Below are 26,237 nucleotides of genomic sequence, written 5' to 3'. Positions count from 1 at the left end.
AAAAAAAAAAGAAAACCGTTTTAATTTGTACCTTCCCCCCCCCCCCCTGTTGTGGAGTCATTTGTAAAACAAACAAACAAAACAAAAAAAAAAAAACTGGCTCCCTACATTGGAATCAGCTTTTTAAAAAATCCAATTCTTTCCTAAATTGATAACGCCTGACTCTAATTTCTTTACTTTAAAGGTGAGAAGTTGGTTGTTAAAAAAAAAAAGAAAACAAAAGCCGGCTCCTAACTCTCTAATTGACTCATTCTACTGCTCCAGAAAGTACCTATCTCTTGATGCAGTCCTCTATAAGACCCAGTTATATCTTAGGATGAAGTACTGCTATTACATCTAGATATGTCGAGCTGAAACCACTCTTTTTTTTTTTTTTTTTGCCTTGAAAGGGTGCAAAATTGACTTGGCAATCTAGTGAGAAAAGTAACATCATTTGTCCTCTACAGCCCCTTTCTCACATGTGACATCGCTAGTCTTTCTCTATTCTATCCTTATTTTCATGGAAACTGCTTGACTGAATTTCAACCTCTCGTTCCCCCATGTAAGATTTTCAAAACAAGAATCTACCTTATTACGACAAATACAAAAAGATTTTCCTTTCATAATGTGCCTAACACCAAGCAGAATTTCCATGAACAAAGTTTCTTTCAAATAACTTTTCTATCTGTGGAACACGTTACCACATGATTGGTTTCCTGCAGGCTGCAACATGATAATCTTTAAATACTTGAAACCGTCGTCATAAATAATCAAATTTTGTTCATTCCATTCATTATTTTCAATCATCTCGTAGGGTTCATCATTCAAGTCAACTGACAATCTATCCATCTCATTAACCTTATCCTTGAGTAGTTTTTAGTCTTGATAAATGATAAATCATTAGTAAATAAAAGAAAATAGACCTGATATTGATTCTCAACTTCAGCATTGATTTCCGCCAGATCTCAGTAGTAGGGAGTTAGTTAAAAAATAAAAGTAAAAAAAAAACTCTGATCTTCGGAGTTGACTCTTGTAAAAATTGCCAACTGCCTATTCTGAATCCCTACCTTAGAGGTGTTGCTGACTCTCGACTGCATCTCTCTACATCTAAGTAAAACCTCATCACTTTTTTAAAAAATCCTGTTTACTATAACAGCACCAGGAATATTCTGGTCACCATATTTTTCGTAACTTTCCGATTCATGATATTCTTAGGATAGTTGTTTAGAAGTTTTGCTACATCGGTAATACCATTGGAACACAGGGAAAAATTAGGAGTAAGTTCATAGAACTTTTGCCATGACTATATACTTGTGAGCTGTTGGCGGCGGGGGGGGGGGGTCATATATCCGAAATTGTATCTAAATCATAAAGTAATCTTTGGAATAAATCGTATGTATGATAAAAAAAATTTTCTGTGATTTATTTTCATTTAAAGTTTGCCGCCTCTAAAAAATTTGAACAAAAAAAAAAAAAAAAAAAAAAGAAAGCACACCTTTTACATGCTTGGTTGACAATGGTAACTCCTTGCTGTTTGCAATTGCATGAATTTCGTAAACTTACTCCATAGCTGTTTCATTATAATTAATTTTCTGCCCATCCTGATTAAAAAAAAAAGTTATAAAACTGGTCCATATTATTACGTAGGCAGACATATGATATGTACTTATTACTTTTTCTTTGTTGGAAAGGTCTGGAATTTGGGTGGGAGGGGTGTACTTAATAATAGGTTATCACAGTGCAAAGAATATCATTTTCCTTGAATATGCGAGAGGCATTCATCCTAGGCAGGTTGAACCAGTTTCTTCCAAAGAAGGAAGTATGAAGGAATATTAAATTCACAAGTACACTTGTATATCCTGCCACTTGTATATCCTGGTCAAGAGAGATGAAGACGCTAGGATTTTGTCATTTTTGCAGGCAGGTGTTAACGTCCTCCTACATACAGCACAAATCACAGTGGGCTTAAGCAGCCTTTGGATCAGTTTATCTTTAGAGAGTATAAAATTTGTGATCAAATGCCATATAAATGAGATCTTTACCTTAAGTATTTCTCAAGTTATGGCATTTTTAATTTGGTAGACATGACAAAACATTTTGGATTTGGATTTTTTTATCTTAAAATTTTCTGTTCGATCACCATATTTTGAAAATTGGAACAATGAGGTCCCAAATGTGTTATAAGGTCACTTTAAACTTACATATGGACCACTAAAAAATTATAGTTGGTGTCCATATCACTTTCATTCTGCAGTTTTTGAGTAGTTTTTTCGAAAAAAAAGTACGTACTTTTAAAAATTCACACCAAAAATGTACAAAATCTAGTCATTTTTTTCAGGATTTTTAACGTCAAATTTCATCTTCCAAGAAAAAAAGGCACATACTAAACCATATATGATCAAAAAAAAGGCACATACTAAACCATATATGATCAAAAAAAAGGCACATACTAAACCATATATGATCAAAAAAGCTCTTTTAATGCACTATATGATCAGTTTGAAATACTTTTGTGCCAGTTCTCGGTTTAGAAAATATATTGAGATTAAAAACATGAGTATTTTCAAATTTTAGTGATTTGTTCGCCAATTTCATCATTTTTCGAGAATATTTATCCATATCGACGAAGCTCAATGTTCTTAATAACCTGTTTTCATTTCTTTTGTTTTGCAAATGGTAAACTAGCAGTTGGGCACCCTCTAGAACCTTCATCCTTTCAAAATCAGTTGTAAATGATTTCAGAAATATTAAAAAGTTATGACTTTTGCTGGATTTTGGGTAAAAAACAATTTAAAAAATCAAGTTACAGCTGCAAAAAATTATGGATAAACATCTAATCCCTGATGATTGCCTTTGCAATACACTGGTTAACTGTATATAAGGTTTTACGCAAATTTAACAAGTCCCCTAACTGAAACATTGGCCTAAAACACAAATACAATAAATATCTATGCAGAGTATTGCCCTCTATTCAGACATTAAGATAGGATGATAAAAAAAATCAAACATCCATGCACAGTTTTATTACAAATAAAAAAACTGAACAAGGTCTTATAAATCCATGTTTTTATTCAAGTAGAGACTGAAAAAGCGCTTCTTCTAGAGCAAGAGGTCCTTCTTTGATATGCCGCTCTGGACAATAGCGTGTTGAGTGCCCTCTCACTTGACACACTTTGCAGTAGGCCTTTCCTTTTGCTCTCTCGAAATTAACAATTGGATCAGATTCTAGCCATAATCTGTTGAGGGTATCCTCAAGGTTACTCTGCTGACTGATTTTCCTTGAGAATTTGGTTAGAATACCACGGAGAATCTTGTTATTCCCCTCTAAACCAGATTCGTCCAGGGATCCCAAACCAAAGCCCTCGTTCAGCTCTCAGGAATGTGCCAAAATTTTATGAAGTGATGGTGTGATGCTAATTCAAGGATTAGGTAAATTGCTATTAATCTCTTTTGGAAACTCACTCAAGAGAAAAATATTCAGATCAATACAAAACTGCTTGTATGCCTCAATGTTGATCTTTTTCTTTGAGCTCATGATCCGCAAAATTACTGACAATTTCATGCCAAACTCCAACATCCTATGTTGGTAGCGATGAGGCAAAGTTGATATCATACTGGAACAATGCAACAATCTTCTAGCTGTATTACCAGTCTGAATCATCAAAGCACCATTGTGTCTTGGATGTATTTGCCATACTTTGTGTCCAAACTGCAACTCCATTGTCACGCTTGAGCTCCAACAGACAAAATCAGGTTGTTAGTCTGTTCATTCTTCTTCTGTTTGAAAATTGTATGACCTCGACTACCATTAAACCCAAACTTGTACTTTATGTTGAGTGTATTAATGCCGTTAAGATCAACTACTATCAAATTTTCCAAGATGCGATTTGCAGTGAGGCTCAAAGCAGGTAGAAGTGCACACCAACATGAGGTTGTGGGAGATAGCAGAGGTTGTGGGAGATAGCAGACTTGACGCAGATGTTTCCATGCTGGGAGAATGTTGAAACCTCCAGACTTCAAAACACGTTTGAGGTTAGTGTATGTCTCTCTACCAAGGTGACAATCAGTGTAAACTACAAGATCTGTTTCTACAGAGAGTTTTTTTACTGCTTGTATCATTGTCCCACAAATCCTTACCCAAATCCCTAACGTCCTTTTTATCAGTACATCTAGTCAACAGCAACCCCAAAACTCTAGATTCAGTGAAATCTTCCTCTTTTGTTAATGCCTGCACTTGCTTCCACAGATCATCAGTTCGAGTTTTCAGCTGTTTCCTGCTTCCAAACTCATCTAATGACTTCCTCATTGCTCTTCCCCTGATCCTCATATGATGGAATTGGCAATACAGTCTTGTCTTTCGCGAAACCAGCAAGTTCTTTCCAATCTACCTTAATGTGTTTATCATGGAATTGACGTTTCTCCCTTGTATGGCAGTTCTTTAAACATGGTCTCAGTAAATCTAATTGAGCAGCAGTCAACTCAACATTGTATGATAACTGGAAGAGTTCAACGAGTCTCTTTAGATCAGTCTTGGCTTTAGATTTTTCGTCTTCCTCGATCAATAGCTTGAATGCCATCTTTCATAATTTTCTACGCTGAAATGAAAAATGATACGATATGTTACACAAGTGAACTTAATGAAATACACACACTTCATCTGGATTATAAATTTGCTTTCTCTCGGGTGCCACCAAACTTTCTATTTATATGTCAATGTAAATAGAAAGTCAATGTAAATATCCTAATTGAGAGCTTATCCAGATAAATGTGCTGTGGAATTTCCATAGAGATGGCATATCACCATGGAATTACATCTTTAAGCACCTTATGGAACTCAAAAGATAATGACAATCTTAGCCCGAAAAACTAGAGTACATAAACGATAATCAAATCGCCCCCTCCCCCAGGCCGGCCCACTCTCCTAGTTCTAGTGACTCAAATTGGTAATGCTGAAACAAAAGCTTTATGACCAAAAAAAACCTTTCCAACCTCAAAAACTAAACACAAAACAAGCAAGCACACCGCTTGCAAATCCCAAACACAGAAACTGATTTGAAATGTTTATCAGTTTCTGTAGTGGCGGGTGAAAAAAGTACTAGTAAATTACTGAGTAAAGAAAACCCAATCGGATTGCAAAACGGCTGCACAATGGGGTGTGCTGGCTGGTCATCAAGTGGTCAATCAAGTGGTGCTGCTACCATGAAATGATGTAATTATGTGTACATTCTTCAGAAAAAAACTGAAAATTATCGGCATGTCAATCTTAGACGTGGGGTCATGAAAATTGCTATATTTTGATTTCTGTTGTTCTATGCTTGAAATAGACCTCAAAAATGGATTCCTTGTCAAATTTTACTATAATAACAACTGTTCCTAGTAATTTATATTTGTATTTAATGAATCAAAAGCGAATTTCCCCAAAATCGGTCGTTTAGCCCACTGTGAACTGGTATTCCCAAATGGTCACCTATCTGGTACTAACCAAGCTCGGCATTGCTTAACTTCAGTGATCTAATGTGAACCAGTGTGTCAACATGATTTACTTGAATGGAAGTCTCGAAAGACAATGGATACTCTCTGTAAAGGTAGCTCCGCATGTAATTGTGAGGCAAGTGGTGCGCACTCTCCAACCACCACCTCTCCTGAATCGGCACTACTTAAGTCTAGTGGCAAGGAGAAGTTTAGGACGACTGGAAACAATGCCAAGATAAGTGGAGAGCACATACAGCACCTGGAAGTCCCAAATGATAACCCATTTTTTTATACTGACCTGGCTCAACATTGCTTAACTTCAGTGATCTAATGGAAATCAGTGTCACAATGTGATTTTGCCATATAATTAAAGGAAGAATTTAGATATTATATATATACACATTTGATTATCTTCATATATAATATTTTGATTGCAGAAATTCCCCACTGAACCAAAATACCATAGGTTTGCAACAACAGATGTAACATACAAATTTATTATGTCTAGACTATTAGCCACTATCATATGTAACTTTACAACGACATTTTAGACACATTTAGTCGTTATAATGAAATCCCTCTAAATATCAAGTTCTCCTACTGTGCTCAGGAGGAAATATGAACATTATACATATATTGTACTTGCACCCTTCCTAAATGGATCATAAACTCTTAGACATAACATAATCTTTCCCTTTTCTGATTCAAAAATAATAAAGTCTCCCCAGACTAATTCCACTCATTCTGATTGGTTAACCTTTGACTATTCCTATATTCCAGATTAACGGTATTTGTATGCTAAATGAACACTAATGTACCTTTCAAATATGGCGTCGCAATGATACCTACTTTTGCCCTCTTAGTAAATTGTTGTGTTCATTTTCTTACATTTTAAGGTGTCAGTTTGTATTTCCTCTCTAACTCTCCCTCTCTCTCTCTCTGTATATATTCTTCCCAACTCTCTCTCTCTCTCTCTCTCGCTTGGTTTTTACATTTCTTTTTATGCTAATGAAAAAAAAAATTCACGGTGATGCCAAAGATAAAACAACCAACATTTATTTTCTCTCTCTTGTTTGCTCGCTTTGTACATTTGTTCCAGTAATTAATTATATTTTTTTTCAAACTTAGTTCGTTTTTTTTTTTTTTTTTTTTTTCATGTACTTTATTTAAATATGTTTTATTTAAAACTGCACAATCTATTACAATCGTTGCCAATTTAAAAATAAATGTTTCAGCAATATCATCTACTGGATTCATACTTATATTTGAATTTAAAACTGTTTAACTATATTTTATGTTTATTCCCCCCCCCACCACCACCAATAATAAAAATATGTAAACTTTATCCATTGATTTTTGTTTTTATTTTTTAATCGCATATTTTTTCAAATAACAATGTCTATTTAAGTTAATGTTATATATTTTGTCAAACTATTTAGATATTTTGAAAATATATTTATTTACAGAAACATGAAAAGAAAACAATGGATGTTTCACATTTTTTTTTACAGTTTTAGCAGTTTAAAAAAGGTGAATGTGAAACAGAAAATAGTTTAACAGTTTTAAAATGTGAATATTTCACATATGTTCAAAATGCGTACAAAATAATTACATATCAAGCACTGGTGCACACATATAACCAACTGTTGTGGTCCTGTTTAGGGTGGGGGGTTACAATATTAAGGTGAAAGAGTACTGATGTTCACTGTGAGCGGTTAAACTGTGTGTGCTCTCTGCTCGATGGCAGAAATGTCTGGCTTACATAGCGCCAGACGAACCTATACCATCATAGATATAGGGGTGTTAACTACTGCAGAACACCATCATATGGTACTTTCTGGTTTCTAGTATTCGAAAAGCCATTACTCGACCATCTATGAAAATATAGAATATTTTTGCCACACCTTGACTGGTGCATCTGCCACTAGTTTTCACTCGGAGACAAGGTTAAAAAAAAAAGAGTTGCCAACCTAATAGGCCCCACACTGTTGACCAAAGTCCAATCTCTGTCTCATCACTAAAATGTATCTCTGTACCTATTTTACAAGCATTTTAATCAAACAAACTCAAAGCATTAGTACTCCATTCAACATAAATACCCTCCCCCCCAACAAACCTGACAAGCAGCAAAATCTCACCCCTACACTGTAGAGATCCCTAAATACCATAAATTATTCTACTCAAATAACTTCTTCCCTAGACTTCGGAATTCCCTCGCAGACCCTTACTTCCCTGACTGTACTGACCATGTCCATAAACCGAAACACCACTGTCAAATGTTTTTAACAGTTCAATTTTGCTTTGATGAAAACAGATCCGTATTGCTACCTTTATTTTACATGTGAAGCTATAGCTAGAGTTAAATTTCAGCAAAATACGATATAATCTCAAAATAAAGGAAGACTACCACCAGCAGGTTTAGTGTAAGCAAAAGAATGATGGCAACTATACATAGAGTTATCTTGTAGTTGTCTAGTAAACTATTTTGATGGCAGCTGGATTGTAAAATTTATCTTGCGATTTTGTGTGGTTTAAAAGATGTATCAGGCCATCAGTTGCTGAAAAATCGGTGTTGCTCCTGTATTTAATAATATATGTAACAAATACTGACTCAATTGGTTATGGATGTTCTAGTTGGAGTAAAAGTAAACGTACTTACCATTAACTGTTAAATTTAATAAAGAAAGACCCAACTCTTTACATAGTACCCAACTCTTTACATAGTACCCAACTCTTTACATAGTATCCAACTCTTTACATAGTACCCAACTCTTTACATAGTATCCAACTCTTTACATAGTATCCAACTCTTTACATAGTACCCAACTCTTTACATAGTACCCAACTCTTTACATAGTATCCAACTCTTTACATAGTATCCAACTCTTTACATAGTATCCAACTCTTTACATAGTATCCAACTCTTTACATAGTATCCAACTCTTTACATAGTATCCAACTCTTTACATAGTACCCAACTCTTTACATAGTACCCAACTCTTTACATAGTACCCAACTCTTTACATAGTACCCAACTCTTTACATAGTATCCCTACAAATCTGGTCTCAAATAGTAACTCCTTATTTGGGATGAAAAAAAACAGTAAAGTAAAAATTATATATTTTAATTATTATTTTTTTTTTAATCAAATTTTGTTTTGTTTTTTTCAATAATTGGTCACTTTATCAAGACCCACAGTTTACTCGAAGATAGGGATTAAGAAGATTGTCAGTTGGATTGGAAATTAAAAACAATGGTTATAATGGGAAGAAGGTTACTTAAGAGAAATTGATTATCGAAGAGGACAGTTTGATCATGGTTGTTTTTTGCTTGTTTTCTTTTTTTTTTTCTTTTTGGATGTTTTTTTTGCAGAGTGACAACCAAAGAAAAAACAGATGAACTATGGAGCTTTCTTGTGCAGATACGACCGTGAAATAAGAACGACAATTCAAAAAATTGAAAAATTACAAAAAAAAAAAAGCTTATTAAGCAAAAAACACTCTGCTATTCAACAATACTTGTTTGAATGAAAACATGCTACCTAAATAACTATATATATATATATATATATATATATATATATGTATATATAAATTATATAATGATTATTTCCTAAACTCGTCCCCTTAAGTAATCCAATTTACCAAATTTCCACTATTAACGATTACTACAATATTGTCCCATTGACTACCGTACACTCATTAACCCTTCTCCCCGAGTGGCCTCCAGGCCTTGAGAAGCCGTGACTCCTTTGTAAAAAAAACAAAAAAACTTGAAGGATAAAATTTTTTACCAAAATAATCAGATTTAGCGTTAAATAACCCCAAAATGGTTGATATGCTGTAAACCAGATGTCTAAGTCCAGCGTTAACAAATTCCTAATGAACCGCCCTCTTAAGTAAACACTTCATTAAATCTCCACACTAACGTACTGTACTTGCAATAACCCTTATCCCTGAGTGGCTTCCGGGCCTTGATATGTGGTGACCACCGTGTAAAACAAAACAAAACAAAAAAATCAAATCATATTTAAAACTGATACAACCAAGGGAGGAATACATGTCCCCCTAGTCTCACAAGATTATGACAGATTTTTCCTTCCACAGGTGACAGCTTGCAGGTTGTTTATTCTCGCTTGCGTTAACTCGCACAGCACGTTGTGGCTTTCGTACCAATAACCCGACTGGCAAATACTGAGTAAATAGAAAATAAAGATAATAAGGTATTGACTCGGTGAATCTCTGTTTTCAATTAAAAAATATTACTTAATAGCAGAGCTACCCGGCATTGCTCGGCACCATAAGCAATAAAATAGAAGCGGTTAAAAAAGTGTAAAATATCTTTCTTTTAAAACTTCTCTTAACTATCGCTCACTCCCTCATCTCCTCTCTCTCCTGCCAATTTTCCCCTCTCTTTTTTTAATGCATTAAAAATAAGTGAAAGAAACTCTTTCCTTTCTTTTTTTATTATTATCAGTTATTAATAAGATTAAGCATCTCCTCTTTGCGCATGAAATTAAATTTACTTATTTGACTATTTAAGTGAGATGAGTACACATACACATTCATTTCTATATTACTTATCGCATCTCTATGTATATGAAGTTAAGTATGTGTATATAATATGTATATGAAGTTAAGTATGTGTATATATTTTTATGTATATGAAGTTAAGTATGTGTATATATTTTTATGTATATGAAGTTAAGTATGTGTATATATTTTGATGTATATGAAGTTAAGTATGTGTATATATTTTTATGTATATGAAGTTAAGTATGTGTATATATTTTTATGTATATGAAGTTAAGTATGTGTATATATTTTTATGTATATGAAGTTAAGTATGTGTATATATTTTTATGTATATGAAGTTAAGTATGTGTATATATTTTTAGGTATATGAAGTTAAGTATGTGTATATATTTTTAGGTATATGAAGTTATGTGTATATACTTTTGTATATGAAGTTATGTATGTGTATGTATATTTCTATGTATATAAAGCTATGTATGTGTATATATTTTCTATGTATACGACATAATGACATTGACATACCAGTTCCATTAAATCACCAAAGTTAAGCAACATTGAGCCTGGTCAGTACTAATATGCATGACCATTTGGAACTTACAGGTGCTTTATGTGCTCTCCGCTTATCTCGACATTGGTTCCAGTCATCCTGAACTTTTCCTTGCCACTGGATTCAAACAGTGCCGATTTAGAAGTGTGGTTGAGGATTGTGCGACACTTGCCTCACAATTACACACTCAGCTACCCTTGCAGGGAGACTCCATTGTCTACTGTGACTGAACAGAAGTGATGACGATGAATAGGATTCCTTTACTTGCTTTTTCAAGTGTGGCCAACGTAAATAGAAGGCCATTCCACCAAAGCTGCATAATTTGCTGACATCGCAGAATAAAATACAGAATAAAATGCCACAGTTTTTTAATTGCATGTGTCAAAATATAAAATAATATTTTATCTTTTGTAAAATAAAATGCAGTCACTCTTGAACCAGTTTTATAAATCCCTCAGCAATTTCTTTAAGCATTGAAATAGAAAATAACTCTATTCTTGTAATCGCCATCTATGGTCTACCCGTGGCCATTGTAATTTATTCTGTGATGTCACAAGATTACATGATTTTAGTGAAAGGGCCTTCTATTTACATTGGTCGCACTTGAATAAGTAAATATGCATGTTTACCTTTTCTAAACTAATGAACCGATCATTATAAATTTTGAAACATAGTTGCTAGATGTAAAGGGTTTGAATGTGGACTATATTTAGTTCAATTTAGTTTTATGCAAAGAGGGTAAAAAGGAATGAAAAAAAAAACCTTTTGTAGAAATTCGGATACTTCCGAATTTTCAGAAGTTTTAAGAATAGGTATCAGACATCAATTATTTTCTAAATTTCAGCCTCTTCGGAGTGTTTTAAAGGGTTTTTAGGAGGCATAATATTTGATACAACCACCCATTTGAAAAATAAAATATTTACAAGCGGCATTCCAAATTTTTTTATTCCGCTTGAATTGAATCAGAAGAGATTTCAAATTGCATTGAAATGATGACTGAACTTATGCATTTGTGACCTGAAAGATTAATTTCTATGTTGACAGTGTAAGACTATTAGAAAGCAACCTCTGTCATTGAATTCCTGGCAAAAGTGCATTGAGAATGATGGTGACTATGTAGAAAAATAAATTCTGGAGCACAAAAGGTCACTTATTTTAATGTTAGCATTCCTGTATTCGTATCTTTTCAACTTTTGAGTTAAAAAAATAGGAGGCTTTACTTTTGAAACAAGCCTCGTATATTTCAGATTTGCATTAAATTTGATCCCTAGTCATCGCACTCCTTCCTTGAATTTCAATTTCTTCATAAAAACCTTTAAGTTTTGGACATTTTCTAGAATCAAATCATTTTGTAGATTTTGATAAAAATTGGAAAAAGAATTCTAAAGATAAGGTTTCATATCATTATATCTTGATTTTAATCTGTAAGGAGATATAAACTGTTCTGTTAGTGGGATTAATGTTATCTGTCCTGGGACGGATGTTCTTCTACCAATAATTGGAACAAAATTACATAGTTACTTAAGGTAATTGTTGTTGTATGGTATTCACTCTCGGTGGGATGAACCAGCTTCCTCCAAAGGAAGAGGTGTCATGGGAATATGAATTCACAGGTGGTCCCCAGTAGCCTGTAATTTTTAGTGAAGTTTTGGTCAGGAAACCAGTATCTGCAGACAGCCTGATACCCTAATAGGTATTACCACTCTGGGAGCAATGGAACAACTCCACATTCTCCAAAGACCCCCCCAACTAGGTCCTTACTACTGATATGTCTTTTAAAGTCATACTAATTCTATATAAATGACTTGAATACAATCGAAATTTACATGAATTACCAAGGCAAACAATTTATAGAGAATGCATTAAAGTAGATACGACTTATTTTGATAGTATCTGGGGACTATTCTCAGTAAGTAATACTGTGGTCAAGAATATAAATAGAACAAAAGACAACGATGTAGAAACAGTGAATTCAAATATACGCACAGTTATTCTCATAGTGAAGCTTTATCAAAGCCAAACGTAAGAGGCACATAATAAAACATGATACATAAAAAGTGGTGAATATAAAAGATGTAAACAAGAGTCACCGTAATAGTTCCTAAACACAATTGAAATACACATGAATTGCAAGGGTAAACAATTTATAGAGAGATGCTTGAGCAATGTATTTTGGGAAAATTCTGAGAAAGTAGTACTGCAATCAGTAAAAAAGAATTGTGACTGAATATGTGTGAACTATAATTGCAACCTATAAGATGTCTTATGTTAAACATGTCAGTAAATCCATCTAAAAATGTAGAGTTATAAAAACCAAGTACGTCCAAGGATGGAGTACTGCTGCCACATCTGGGCAGGAGCTGCTAAAAACAGCCTATCCTGCCTTGACAGAGTACAAAATAGACTTTATGGCTTAGTGGGGGATGCCCTTTTCTCTTCCCTGCAACCTCTCTCTCACAGAAGAGACGTTGCGAGCCTGTCTTTGTTTTATCATTATTTCCATGGCAGGTGCTCGTCTGAACTCCAATCTCTGGTCCCCCCTCGCCAATCTTTTACAAAAAACACCCGTCTAGCTGAATCCACTGTCAAAAACTTTCCCTATTCTTTATCTATGCCTAAATCAAAACGTAGATTCCATGAACAAAGCTTCTTTCTTAGAAGTGCATGCCTGTGGAACTCTGTTCCGTCTGCCTGCTTTCCTCCTGGCTACAACTTGGATGCCTTCAAGTCCAACATAAACAAACTCCTGACAAACCGCCCCCTTAAGTAAGACACTCTATCAAAACCCCCAATACTAATGATTACTACAATACTATCTCATTGATTACTGTACATGCAATAACATCCCTGAGTGGCCTTCGGGCCTTGATAAGTGGTGACCCCCATGTAAAAAAAAAAAAACAAAAAAAAAAAAAACATGTCCAGCTAGCATGCAGGCTAACACCAGAAAGAGGAAAAGTCTTGTTTTGAATCTCACGCTTGTGTGATGTGAGTCTTTCTTTGTATTTCTAAACAGAAGAATTTATTATCTTGTTCGTCGTCATCTGATGTTGGTATGCAATTTAAAGTAGGCAATATCCATGCAATCTAATCCAAAGTCAAGTTGCATGCACTCATATCGTTTCTATACACTTGAGCCTGGTTTTCATCTGTTGATCACGCACCCTAGCACTTGTAATTTCCAAATGCATTGTGTTGCTTGGTATAATTATGGATAACTTGAATATTGTTCAAGACAAATAAATACTGACTGAGCTGACAGTACTATGATGGGTTCATCATTTTGCCTGTTTCTATGACATCACAAAACATTCACTATTATAATGCTGCTCACAAAGCAACCAAATATTAAAATAGCAGGAATGTGTGTTCCACTTTTGTTTTTTGTTTTTTAATCCAGAAAAAGCAGATCCCCACTTAAATCGCTAGAGACCTCCATATGGATCTGTTCTCTGCTTTTGGATTAAAATCTTTTTTGTTTAAAGAAAAGGCTTATTTTTGCCAACTCTCTAGGGCCTTACCTCCTTATTTTTTTTTAATCACTATTTGACTGGATTTTATTTGCTTTTTCCCCTCTCTCTCTCCCTCTCTTTCCCCCCTTTATCTTTCTTTCTTCCTGTTTTTCTCTCTTCCTCGCCTCATCTTGCCTTGCCATTTCTTCTCTTTTCCCATTTTAATGACAATTCTCTCTGAAAATTGTAAATGTTAATTTTGCTGTGAAGAACTGTTCCAATGTTAACACATCTGTTTCTGGACATTATAGGAATAATGCAGCAAATCTGCTTCATTGAAAGGATTATAAAGGTGATTATAAAGTGGGTGTTCATTTTATGTTAAATTAATATAGAAAAGTGATCCCCCCCACCTTTTGAAACTATAATTTCTTCATGTCTTGGAAACTACTCGTTTCCTGAAATTTTAAACATTATTTTTGTATTCAGCACCCCCGAAAACCTATAATAGTGGTAATTTTAAAGGATTTTTTTTTAGGGTGGAAAGATACTGCACCTTTACCAATATTTCAATCATAGTCATTTGTTTTCCTAGTTTTGCATATGAATTACAAAATATCTGATATTTCCCCCCAAACCTCTGGCCTTGATGGAAAGAAGACTAAAACTTGCTGCTATGGTTTCAAACGATCTGAAATAACAGCAAGGTGAGTCTTGATTCCAAATATTCCTCATATGTTATATCTCCCCTCTTTGGTTTTCATACATAATGTAAATTTCAGAGTGTATATTGATACTGGAGATATTCATAATCGTACCCTATTTCCAAAAGAGGGAAGATGTAGCATATGAGAAATATTTGGAATCGAATCTCTCCTTGCTTTTATTTCAGATCATTTGAAACTATAGCAGTAAGTTTTATTCTCCCCCCCCCCTCATCAAGGCCAGAGGTTTGAGGGAAATATATATATATATATATATATATATATATATATATATATAAACAAGATGAAAACAGTAGTCCAAAGAATGCAATTTTTTTTTTCTTTCATGTTTTACGATATTTATAAATTCCTTATTCTATTTGAACATTTTGTAAATTTATAGTCAGTAATTTTCTCATGTTCATGTGATGAAAAAATGTGGAGGGGTCCTAGTCACAAGTCACCTTTCTTAGTCACTGGCAACCAGTGGTGAACCCTAAGCGATCCCTAAATAGGGATGCCTTGTCACATACACGTCGTGATTGACCTTCACAGGGAATTCTCCACAAGTTCTCTCAGCGCAGCAGGATCTTGTTGATCAGATTGGTCAGTGTTGTTTTCACCTTCGGGTTGATATGCCGTATCACGCTGGAAGTGAATAGATTTTCATGCATGCAAAAGAAAGACAAACTCAGATATCTCTATTCTACCGAGTTAATTCAAGTTAAATTAACAAAATATGATATAAACTTATATACAATTGTTGTTGATTTCTTACAAAACACACTATTGAGTCTCAATTAGATTTAGTACTCTCAGTTTTGGCGGTAGCGATGGATGGGTAGAGAAGGGTGTGTAGTGACGACTCTTCAATTAGGATCATATTTGCTCAAAATTCGGCTTCAACTGATTGGTTTTGGCTCCGGTATTCGCTTATATACAGAGGTATCAGGGTAGGGTAGGTTGCTGTCTAAACTAATCGCTAATCAGTACGTCATTCCAGGGGAATTCCCGATTCTCTGCCTGTGTGCTTGTGATTCTGTGAACGCTCGCAGTTTCAGTTCCCACGATCAAGGAGGTTAACCCCATGACCCCTCGTCTGGCCTCAGAAACGAAATCATATTCGGTATGTTCTCAAAACGACCTCAAATTGTCACTTTCCCATCAAACAACAAAATGTATATGTCGGTTTCACAAAAATAATAAAATTCATAACTTAACTCTTCCTTTCAGCAAGGTCAGCCAATTAACAATTAATACAAGCACAGTTGCCCGGCATTCTTCAGTGTTTCAGGAGTCTTAATCTCCCCCCAATGGGGAGCCCTACCAGTCCTGGCGGCGGTCATGCCACAGAAAAAAAAAATGAAATTGTACTTTTCGTGTGATTTCAACTAATCTAGAAAAATCTCTAAATAACTATTTAACTTTCAGAAAAAGTTTGTGTTGCTTTTTAAATTTAACATAGAATGATCACCAATTTTCAGACTATTGTCCTTCATCTCTCAGTCAAGAAACATTCAATCTCAGTAACCTTTATCCTTGAGTGGCTCTTGGCCTAATAGTATTAAAAAAATTAAATCTAATTACATTTTGTAGTTTCTAACAACATGCAGCAACAATCCAGCACTTGTCTATCTACAACCATTGTCAACAATTTCCCCCTCTCTTTATCTATGCCTAAATTTAAATGCAAGTTACACAAACAAAGTTTCTTTTCTAGAACTGCCCCCTTGTAGAACGGTGGGTGGGTGTAGGGGCTTTGCTCGGGCGTGAAATATACTTAAACATGATATTTTAATTTGTCCAGATTTCGTATATATTTTTATAGAGTCGTAATTTAAAAAAAAAAAAAAGTATTTGGGTGCCATCAGCTAGAATCGAAACCAAAAGCAAAACTGTAGCATTCAAAGCTGGTGACGTTACCACTGTACCAACGTGACACGCATATGAACTGATTAAAAATAAACTAAGATGAATGTACAAAATGTATAAGGATTTTTCCAATTTTGACCCGTTTTTGACCAATTAAAAACTATTTTAACCGGCTAAAGACGCATAAAAGAACGGTCCATAAAAAGTCCAATCAATTTAGGACCCTAGCGCCGCCCTGCTACTTTTAGTTTTGGAGGAGATAAGAGTTTAAAAATATGGAGACAGACATACATATAGCATTTATATATTAGATATATATATATGATTTTAGATATTCATCTGAGGCAATGCCAATCAACAAAATACCAACTTTCTGGTTGTTGGTTTTGTAGTTTTTTTTTTGTTTACTTTTAGCTGGATGAAAACTTGAATGCCTACTAGACACCATCCTCGAGTGTCTTAGTTCTCTCTGTACAGTGGTTTATCAGGACAACCTGGCATAAGGATACTTCCCGTTATAAGTAAACCCTGCCTAAATATTCAGGATAATATAATATTCGCACCCCATTTAAGATTTAAGTTTGGCTCCCCTAACAGCGACGAATGGTACACCTTTTCCAAGATACTCCACCAGACCTGATGAATTTTTGTAATTGAATCCGGTAAAACCAAGAAACCAGGAAAAAAATAAATTGTAACATAGTTAACTGGTCAATTGAAGTGAGGATTAACCTTTGCCCTCGAGTGGCCTTTGGGCCTTGATAAGCGGTGACTCCCAAGTCATAAAAAAATGAGAGGAAAATTGAATGTTCTTTGATGATTTATTGATTGAACATTTGAAAGATATCTATATCTGTGTATCTCATTTAAAGGTCGAGAAGCCCCCCCCCCACGTTGGTTTCTGAAAACTTCATTGAAAGTGCTCGACTGAGCTTTAATCTATAGTCTCTCCCCCTCTTTCAAAACATTAGCAAAAAAACACTTCTCTAGCTACAACCACTATCAACAATTTCCCTTGCTCTTTATCTGTGCCTAAATCGAAACGCAAATTCCATAAAGCTTCTTTTTTTTTTTTTTTCTTAGAAATAGTTGCTTGTGAAATACTGTACCGCAGTGGAGTGGAGTGCTGCTTTCAAGTCCAATGTAAACAAATTCTTGTTGATGAGCTCTCCTTCTTAAATACTTCTCAATTTCCACCACTAATGTCTCACTGTCCCCATTATACTCATTAACCTTTATCCTCGAGTGCCTTAGATCTTGATATGTAGTGACTTCCTTGTATTTTTTTTCTTTTTAATGAAATAAAAGAGAATAACTGCTCTGTTATATAAGTTCCTATTTACAATGCCTCCCCACGGGACAGAGTTAGACACCAGGGTCGTTTTTTAATGTGGAGAAAAGGAACAAAAATAAAAATTGTCTCAGTCGTGAAGGATTTCTACTCCACTGACCTTGACCCGAAGGCCAGATAATCTGTTATATAAGTTGATCAAATGATTTATGTCCGCAAATATCTTATGCATCTAAGTGTAGAGTAAAGTTAATGTTCGGGTTGAGAAAAACTTTTAAAAAAATAAAAAATAAAAAAATAGGAATGCGTGAACTTTTAGCAAAAAAAAAAAAAAAAAAAAAAATTAAAAAAATCACCATAGATGCTTAAAAACAATAACACCGAACGAAAGACGTAATACAAGTCAATTACCCCTTGGTGTTGACGTTCTTATGCAAACGAAAAACAACTGAAGTGGTTTTTCCCGACTGGGATTTTTTTTTCTCTCATACCAAATCCTGTTGGTGAAATTAAACAGGATGTTTTTTGTTTTGATTTTTTTTTTTTTCTAATTTCAACTTTTTCTAAATCCGTGTATGTCGTTGCATTTTGAGTCGGGGTGGGTGGTAAGAATAATTCCACTCGAGTTGTTTAACATCTTCCCCTGATTACAAACGATCCCATCCTTAGAAAGAATGGGTATATAAACTCTAGAGTTCGGAATAAAATTTCTTAATAAGGCGGTCGTCGTCGTCGTTGTCGTTGTCACTTGAAATTTCTGCAACACTCTTAAAAAGGTAAGTCGGCTCTCCTGTAGGAGACGTCTCCTTGAACTACTTTCGCTTTTTATCTCAGGCCCCCCAAAATCAACAGAGATTAGACCATTCCTGTAATGACATGGTCCCTTGTTGATTTTGCGATGGGAGTTTAGTTCTGTGCAGTTCTAGGAGGTCCACCCTCCCAGGTTTTGCCTTCTCTCCTTGAGAAGGGGTTAGTTTATTCTCTTTGCCCAGTCACTTTTTTTGACCTTTGAGAACTCTACCAAACTCCTCCGACAATTTTGGGTCTAAACAATTGAAATTTTAGATATAGGTTCCTTGGACATGGATCTAACTTAATAACTTGATTAGAGCCCTAAACAATAAATGTTAAGGGGTAATAATAGGGGTCAAAGTTAAAAAAAATTGACCGTTTATTTATTTTTTTTGTTTTTGTTTTTTTTGCTCAGCATACACCTCACAACGCCGGGCACCCATGCTAGTTTATTATAATTTGAAATGTTAAACTTAAAAAAGCATAGTAAAAAAAGCATTGTAAAAAAAAAAAAAAAGTCCACTAATGTCGGTAGATTACTACGAATTTGGAATAGAGGCGTATGAATGAGAAAAGGCGAAAATAGTTCAGAAGAACCAGTAAGTGCATGGATCTAACTTAATAACTTGATTAGAGCCCTAAACAATAAATGTTAAGGGGTAATAATAGGGGTCAAAGTTTAAAAAAATTGACCGTTTATTTATTTATTTTATTTATTTATTTTTTTTTTTGTTGCTCAGCATACACCTCACAACGCCGGGCACCCATGCTAGTTTATTATAATTTGAAATGTTAAACTTAAAAAAGCATAGTTAATGATCATTTTTGTATTAAAAAAAAAAAAAAAAGTCCACTAATGTCGGTAGACTACTACGAATTTGGAATAGAGGCATGTGAATGAGAAAAGGCGAAAATAGTTCAGGAGAAGAACCAGTAAGTGCAAAGGAATTTATTTATTTATTTTTTTTTTTTCTATCGGTTTCACTGATTGGAGTAAGTTATGGGTTGTATTACAATCCAGACGTATGAAAAAGTGGTCAAAATTTTGTAAAAAATATAACAAATGTTAACAAAGGCAAGATAAGTTACTCTTCTACCGATCCGGAAAATTTTTTGGTGGTTTTACTCACTTTAAAACGTCTAATCGGTTCGAAAATCATACAGTGTTTGTCGATATATGTGAAAAAGACAAATGGCGGCGAACTGACTGTTAAATACGTGAAGTTTGGAAAAATGAATTAAAACTAAAAAATATTTAAAAAAAAAAAACGTCCAAGGATGGAGTACTGCTACCACATCTGGGCAGGAACTGCTAAAAACAGCCTATCCTGCCTTGACAGAGTACAAAATAGACTTCGTGGCTTAGTGGGGGATGCCCTTTTCTCTTCCCTATAACCTCTCTCCCACAGGAGAGACGTTGCGAGCCTGTCTTTGTTTTATCATTACTTCCATGACAAGTGTTCGTCTGAGCTGCAATCTCTGGTACCCCCTCGCCAATCTTTCACGATAAACACCCGTCTAGCTGAAACCACTGTCAAAAATTTTCCTCACTCTTTATCTGTGCTAAAACCCAAACGTAGATTCCATGAACAAAGCTTCTTTCTTACAAGTGCACGTCTGTGGAACTCTCTTCCGTTTCTCTGTTTCTTACCTGACTACAACTTGGATGTCTTCAAGTCCAACATAAACAAATTCCTGATAAACCGCCGCCTTAAGTAAGACATTTTATCAAATCTCCAATACTAACGATTACTACGGTACTATCCCATTGATTACTGTACATGCAATAACCCTTATCCCCGAGTGGCTTCCGGGCCTGGATAAGTGATGACTACCATGTAAAAAATTAAAAAAAAAAAGAAACTACTGTTAGAAACCCACCCAGTATATGTTACCGAGGCATACATTGGGTGGGTTTCTAACAGTATTTTGTATATTTTTTAGACAACACCGTGATGATTGGTAATGATGGTGTTAACTGGGCAGAATTTGATTATTTAAAAGAGGGCGGTTCAATAAGAATTTGTTTACATTAGACTTGAAAACGGCAATGTTGTAGTCAGCTGGAAAGCAGCCATGCGATACGAGAATTTAGGACGCTATTAAGCAAACCATGTAAAATGGGACGATATTGTAATTTTTATTCGTTGATTTTTACTTTCTTTCCACCTTTCCACTTACCTTTAAAATGACTTTTATAGGTGTTCTGGTATGCTGAAAACGAATATCATATTTAAATTTGCTGCAGACAAGTAATTTTCTGACTATTAAGACATTTTTTCCTGCTGTATTACTTAATAAATGTTAATAGCATTCGCCATTCTTAACATGGGGAGGAAGAGTTGTTTTATAAGACGCATACACATTAGTATTTGGAAACTTGGAGAAAAAAAATGACCTTCAGTAAAAACATAGTGGATTACATTGGTTTATAAAGGTTTTAATAGCCATAAAACTATTTGTCTGTATTAAATTTAAATGTGATATTCGTTTTCAGCATACCAGAAAATCTCCAAAAATCATAAAGTTAAAGGTTAGTTAGTCTTGAGGTGGAAAGAGAGTAAAAAAAATAAATAAATACCGAGGAAGGTTCAATAAGAATTTGTTTACATTTTGAAATCATGACTTTATAATATATAAGAATCGATAGAAAATTGACTATTAATATATACGAAATCTGCATAAATTAAAATATATTTATGCGTATTTTAGGACTAGGCTACGCCGGGCGGCCTTGCTAACTTTGATAAATACTTTTGCAGTTTTAACAAAAGAGCTACAATTGGCCTTTTGGCCAAGTTTCAAAATTTTTAAAAAAGCAATAAAATATATAAACAAGATCAAAATGTAGTATCTGTTCCGGCAGATACTGCAAGCAAAGACCATATGTGGGGGTAACCCCACATATAAGACCTTGGTCAATGTAGGGGCAACCCTTCATACCAATTGTCATTATCCAGCTCCCCTACTCCCCGGGGAGTTGGTCCCCATTTCCCCTTCATTCCTCACATTAAAAATCGGCCTTGTGCCTAATTTGCTCGGTGGGGGAGCAAATAAATACCTCTAATTGTAGTATCTGTTCTTCAGATGCTGCACTTCCATTTCTTGTTCTCTTTCGGTGGAGGAGCAGTCCTTCACGACTGAGACAATTTTTTAATTTTTGTACCTTTTCTCCACATTAAAAAATGACCCTGGAGTCTAACTCTGTCCCGTGGGAAGGCATTATAAATAGGTACAATAATATCAGGGCGTTTCCATTTTCGCTGAACATCCACCGAATAGCAACATCAATATATTACATATGAAAGAGTTTGCTGTGGCATTTCCACAGATCCCATTAGTAATAAATAATTGTACGCGAGTTAATATTTATTCATACATACAACCCCGTTTATAACGATATGAAAGCTGTTTTCCACTGATAACAATTTGTAACATACACTTGTAACCTCTTTGCGTCACACCAGTAATCGTGTCATGACTTCGAAACTAACATATCTATAGCCAGGTCTTGTTTGGCCTTGTGTCTTGTTTGGCCTCATAGAAAGTAAGTAAATACATTCACTATGTTGAAAGAAAAAAATATTTAGTTACTTATGGCGGACCCGGTATATGTCTGCATAAACTGTTGAATGATTTTCTAATAATATTTGATAGCTAGCGTTTTTTTTTTCTTTCATTTTTTATTTGTTTTTTTTTTCTTTTATTTTTTCTTTGTTTTTTTTTCTTTAATTTTCTATTTGTTTTTTTTTCTTTCATTTTTTATTTGTTTTTTTTTTTCTTTCATTTTTTATTTGTTTTTTTCTTTCATTTTTTTGTTGTTTTTTTTGTGATATAAATTGTAAAGAAATTTTGATAAATAACGTAAAAAAAAAATCTTGATTTTAAGATTTAATATTTATTTGCACAGATCTAATCACTTATACATTTTTTTTTGCTTGTCACCTACAGGGCGACAATAAGTTACAGGTGTTTTCATATATATGAAATTTGCACAGATGTTTGACTTTGGAGATTCAATTTTGTCGCTCCAAGAATGGATGGCTTTGACTAAAATTGCTAACCATTACTTAAAGGGTTCCATCAGCAGATAATTTATTTTTTTATATACTTCAAACAAGGCATTTATTAAACTTCTTCATATACTCAGTCATAAATATACGAGTGACAATACGAAATTTAACTAATTTGCATATTCCTTTAAATAAATGAGCATTAATTACTTATTTATTGTTTATGGTTTCTTATGCAATTCTCTATCTGTATAAAAGCCAAGTACGTCCAAGGATGGAGTACTGCTGCCACATCTGGACAGGAGCTGCTAAAAACAGCCTATCCTGCCTTGACAGAGTACAAAATAGGCTTCGTGGCCTAGTAGGTGATGCTCTTTTCTTTTCCCTGCAACCTCTCTCCCACAGGAGAGACGTTGCGAGTCTTTGTTTTATCGTTACTACCATGGCAGGTGCTCGTCTGAACTCCAATCTCTGGTACCCCCTCGCCAATCTTTCACGATAAACACCCGCCTAGCTGAAACCACTGTCAAAAATTTTCCCCACTCCTTATCTGTGCCAAAATCAAAACGTAGATTCCATGAATAAAGCTTCTTTCTTAGAAGGGCATGCCTGTGGAAGTCTGTTCCGGTTGCCTGTTTCCCACCTGACTACAACTTGGATGTCTTCAAGTCCAATGTGAACAAATTCCTGATGAACCGCCTCCTTAAGTAAGATACTTTATCAGATCTAACGTACTGTATACACAATAACCCTTATCCCCGAGTGGCTTCTGGGCCTTGATAAGTGGTGACTACCTTGTAAAAAAAAAAAAAAAATTATAATATGATTGGTTTCATTTCATACTGAATTCTTTTTATGTATAGTTTCTACAATCTGCATAATTGCATAGAATTTAAAATGAAAACATTCCAGCACATGGAAATATATATATATCCCCAAATCATCTGGCCTTGATGAAGACTAAAACTTGCTGCTATGGTTTCAAATGATCTGAAATGACAGCAAGGGGAGAATTTATTCCAAATATTTCTCCTATGTTATATCTCCCCTCTTTTGGAAATACGGTACGATTATGAATAGCTCCAATATCAAATAATCCTTATACACTGTGAAGTTTACTTTATGTATAAAAACCAAAAAGGAGAAATATAGCAAATAAGAAATATTTGGAATCAAGTCTCCCCTGGCTGTTATTTCAGATCATTTGAAATCATAGCAGCCAGTTTTAGCCTCCCATCCAGAGGTTTTTGGGAAATATCAGATATTTTGTAATTATATGCAAAACTAGGAAAACAAATGACTATGATTCAAGTATTGGTGAAAGTGCAGTATCTTTCCAACTTCAAAAAATCCTTTAAAATTACCACTATTATAGGTTTTTGAGGGTGCTAAAAACGAAAATGACAGTTAAAATCCCAGGAGGCTAGAAAGAGCTATATTTTGGTGTTGATTTTAGCTGATGACTCCAAAGTTATTTGTGTTTTTACTTTTGATATCACTATATCTTATATATTGGGTACAATGTAATAATCAATAGAGAATTGGTTCTGTAATAATAAATATGTAATCTGCATGAAATAAAATATCTTATTTAAGCGTCTTTTACGACCGTGCAATCTGCTAGTTTATAATAATCTTTCATTCTTCTCTGTTAAGAATGACATTAAAAATGGCTGAAAAACTGATCCGCACCCTGACAAAATCTGGAACAGTTGACCCCCAAATAATTATGTAATTTTTTTTGTTGATTTAGATATTCATCCAGGGCAGTAACTATCGAGAATATACCAACTTTGTGGCTGTTTGTTTTGTAGTTTTTTTTACTTTTAGCTTGACACTTGCACACAAACAAGTACCCTTTGTATAATAGATGATTAAACACAAATTATAGATCTCTTTCCGTTCCCCCCACCCCACTGGTCAGTTGTTTGGAATAAAGATTATGTAGAACAAATGCGATTTATCTTCCAACAGTTTTGTCTTAACTTGGTCCTAAGGTATGAAAGAACTTCTTTGCTGGCAGCGTTTCTTCGGGCAGGATTATGGAAAAGGTGAGTTTAAGAACTCTGCTGGCAAGTTATAATCATCAACTTTCATGTGTTACATGTATGGCACAAGATTGAAGCGTAACAAGGCAATCGTTTTTTTCATACGTCCTTTTTTTTTTTTTTTCTTTTTTTTCTTTCTGCTTCTCTCTCTTGGTTTATTCTAAGTTTAGAGTTCTGGTTTCAATTCCTGTTCTGGCCATGTAGATTTTGTCTAATTATTAATATTACAGTATTTTATTACCCCCCCCCCCCAACAAAGGAGGGATTGAACCTAGTAAGTCACTCCTGTTCATTTGTTCACATTTTTCTCAATAACTACTCCTTGGATTTTTAAAAATATTTTCCACAAATATTAGTCATGGTGAAAGTAAAATTTTACGAAAACGGATTTTCTTGGCCCGGGATCAAAGGTCAAAGTGTAGTATCTGTTCTGGCAGATGCTGCACTAAAGACTATATGTGAGGGCAAGCTCACATATCAGACCATTGCTCTTGTAGCAATCAGTTTTGATCAATGTAGGGGAAAACCTTCATACGAATTATCACTATCCAGTTCCCCCATCCCCCTAAGGGGAGCTGGTCCCCCGTCCTCCCTCCTCTTTTTCTCCACATTAAAAAAACGGCCTTGTGCCTAATTTGCTCAGTGGGGAAGCAAATAAATAACAACTCTGGTTGTCTCCCCCCTCCCCTGCCATAGGTGTCATTATTGAGGTAAAATTGTCCCCAAATCATTCACGGCCCTGTCGGTGGGGCATTAGAATACGCCGACTGCCCCCCTACAGAGGGTAAAAGTCCCTCAATGGGGGTCCTGGATATGACCTTAAACTATATCCGATGGTGAGGCCCCAGCTTGTGGGCTTTGGGGAGTGTGGAGCAACCCTTTAATTGCCATTGCTCCCAGGTCCACTCTGGACTGGAGTGGCAGTACCTGTAAGGGTCCCAACTATGGGTTAAATAGAAACCGACGTGAAAACAACAAATATATTCTATTAAAAAAATTTTTCTTCAAAATCTTTGGATTCGGCATTAAATAACCCGAAAAAGGTTGATATGCCGTAAAACAAAAACAACCAACCAACTAAATCATTCACCCGTTCATTTGTTTGCACTTTTCGCAATAACCACGCCTTGGATTTTTTTTTTTTTTTTCGCACAAACATTTATACTAGTGAAAGTCAATTTTTCACTCATGGAGGAGGACCTCGCATGCTCGGCTTCTTTGTAATTTTATTTCCCTCTTAAACATCAATTAAGTTATTAATTTTCCTTATTGATGTAACGAATATGAATAGATCCGGGTTCCTTCATACAAGAATATGATTGGCTGGTGTAAGCCATGAATATGGACGAATATAGCAGCCTGGGAGAGATATTGAAAGATAGACTGAAAGCCTAAAGCTTGAGCATATTACCAGCTATGACTACGAGCAACTAATCATTAAGGCAACTTTTTAGATTGTATTATTTGATTAGTTAGCAAACACCACTCGTCTACTTCAACCAAATATATTCCTTTCCTGTACTGGTCCTGA

General features: G+C 34.8%; 1 protein-coding gene across 11 annotated transcripts in view; it reads left to right on the top strand.

Annotated features, from left to right (window-relative positions):
* LOC145252556 (5-aminolevulinate synthase, erythroid-specific, mitochondrial-like) overlaps nt 1-26,237 on the top strand; it is a 232,690-nt gene that overhangs the window by 134,080 nt on the left and 72,373 nt on the right. For 2 of the 11 annotated variants that reach the window (XM_080112122.1, XM_080112115.1), the window contains exon 1: nt 21,911-22,192. The exons of 7 other annotated variants lie outside the window; for them this stretch is intronic. The gene's annotated coding sequence lies outside the window, so the exon portion shown is untranslated. Of the gene's footprint in view, nt 1-18,246; nt 18,630-21,910; nt 22,193-26,237 lie in introns of those variants that run through there. 2 more of the 11 variants (XM_080112109.1, XM_080112116.1) reach the window with 2 other exon arrangements.

Source organism: Euprymna scolopes, chromosome 29 (genome assembly GCF_053919585.1).
Source record: "Euprymna scolopes isolate OS-2025 chromosome 29, ASM5391958v1, whole genome shotgun sequence".
Classification (NCBI taxonomy): Eukaryota; Metazoa; Mollusca; class Cephalopoda; order Sepiida; family Sepiolidae; genus Euprymna; species Euprymna scolopes.
Note: the sequence above shows the minus strand (reverse complement) of the source record. Positions and strands in the feature narration are given on the sequence as shown.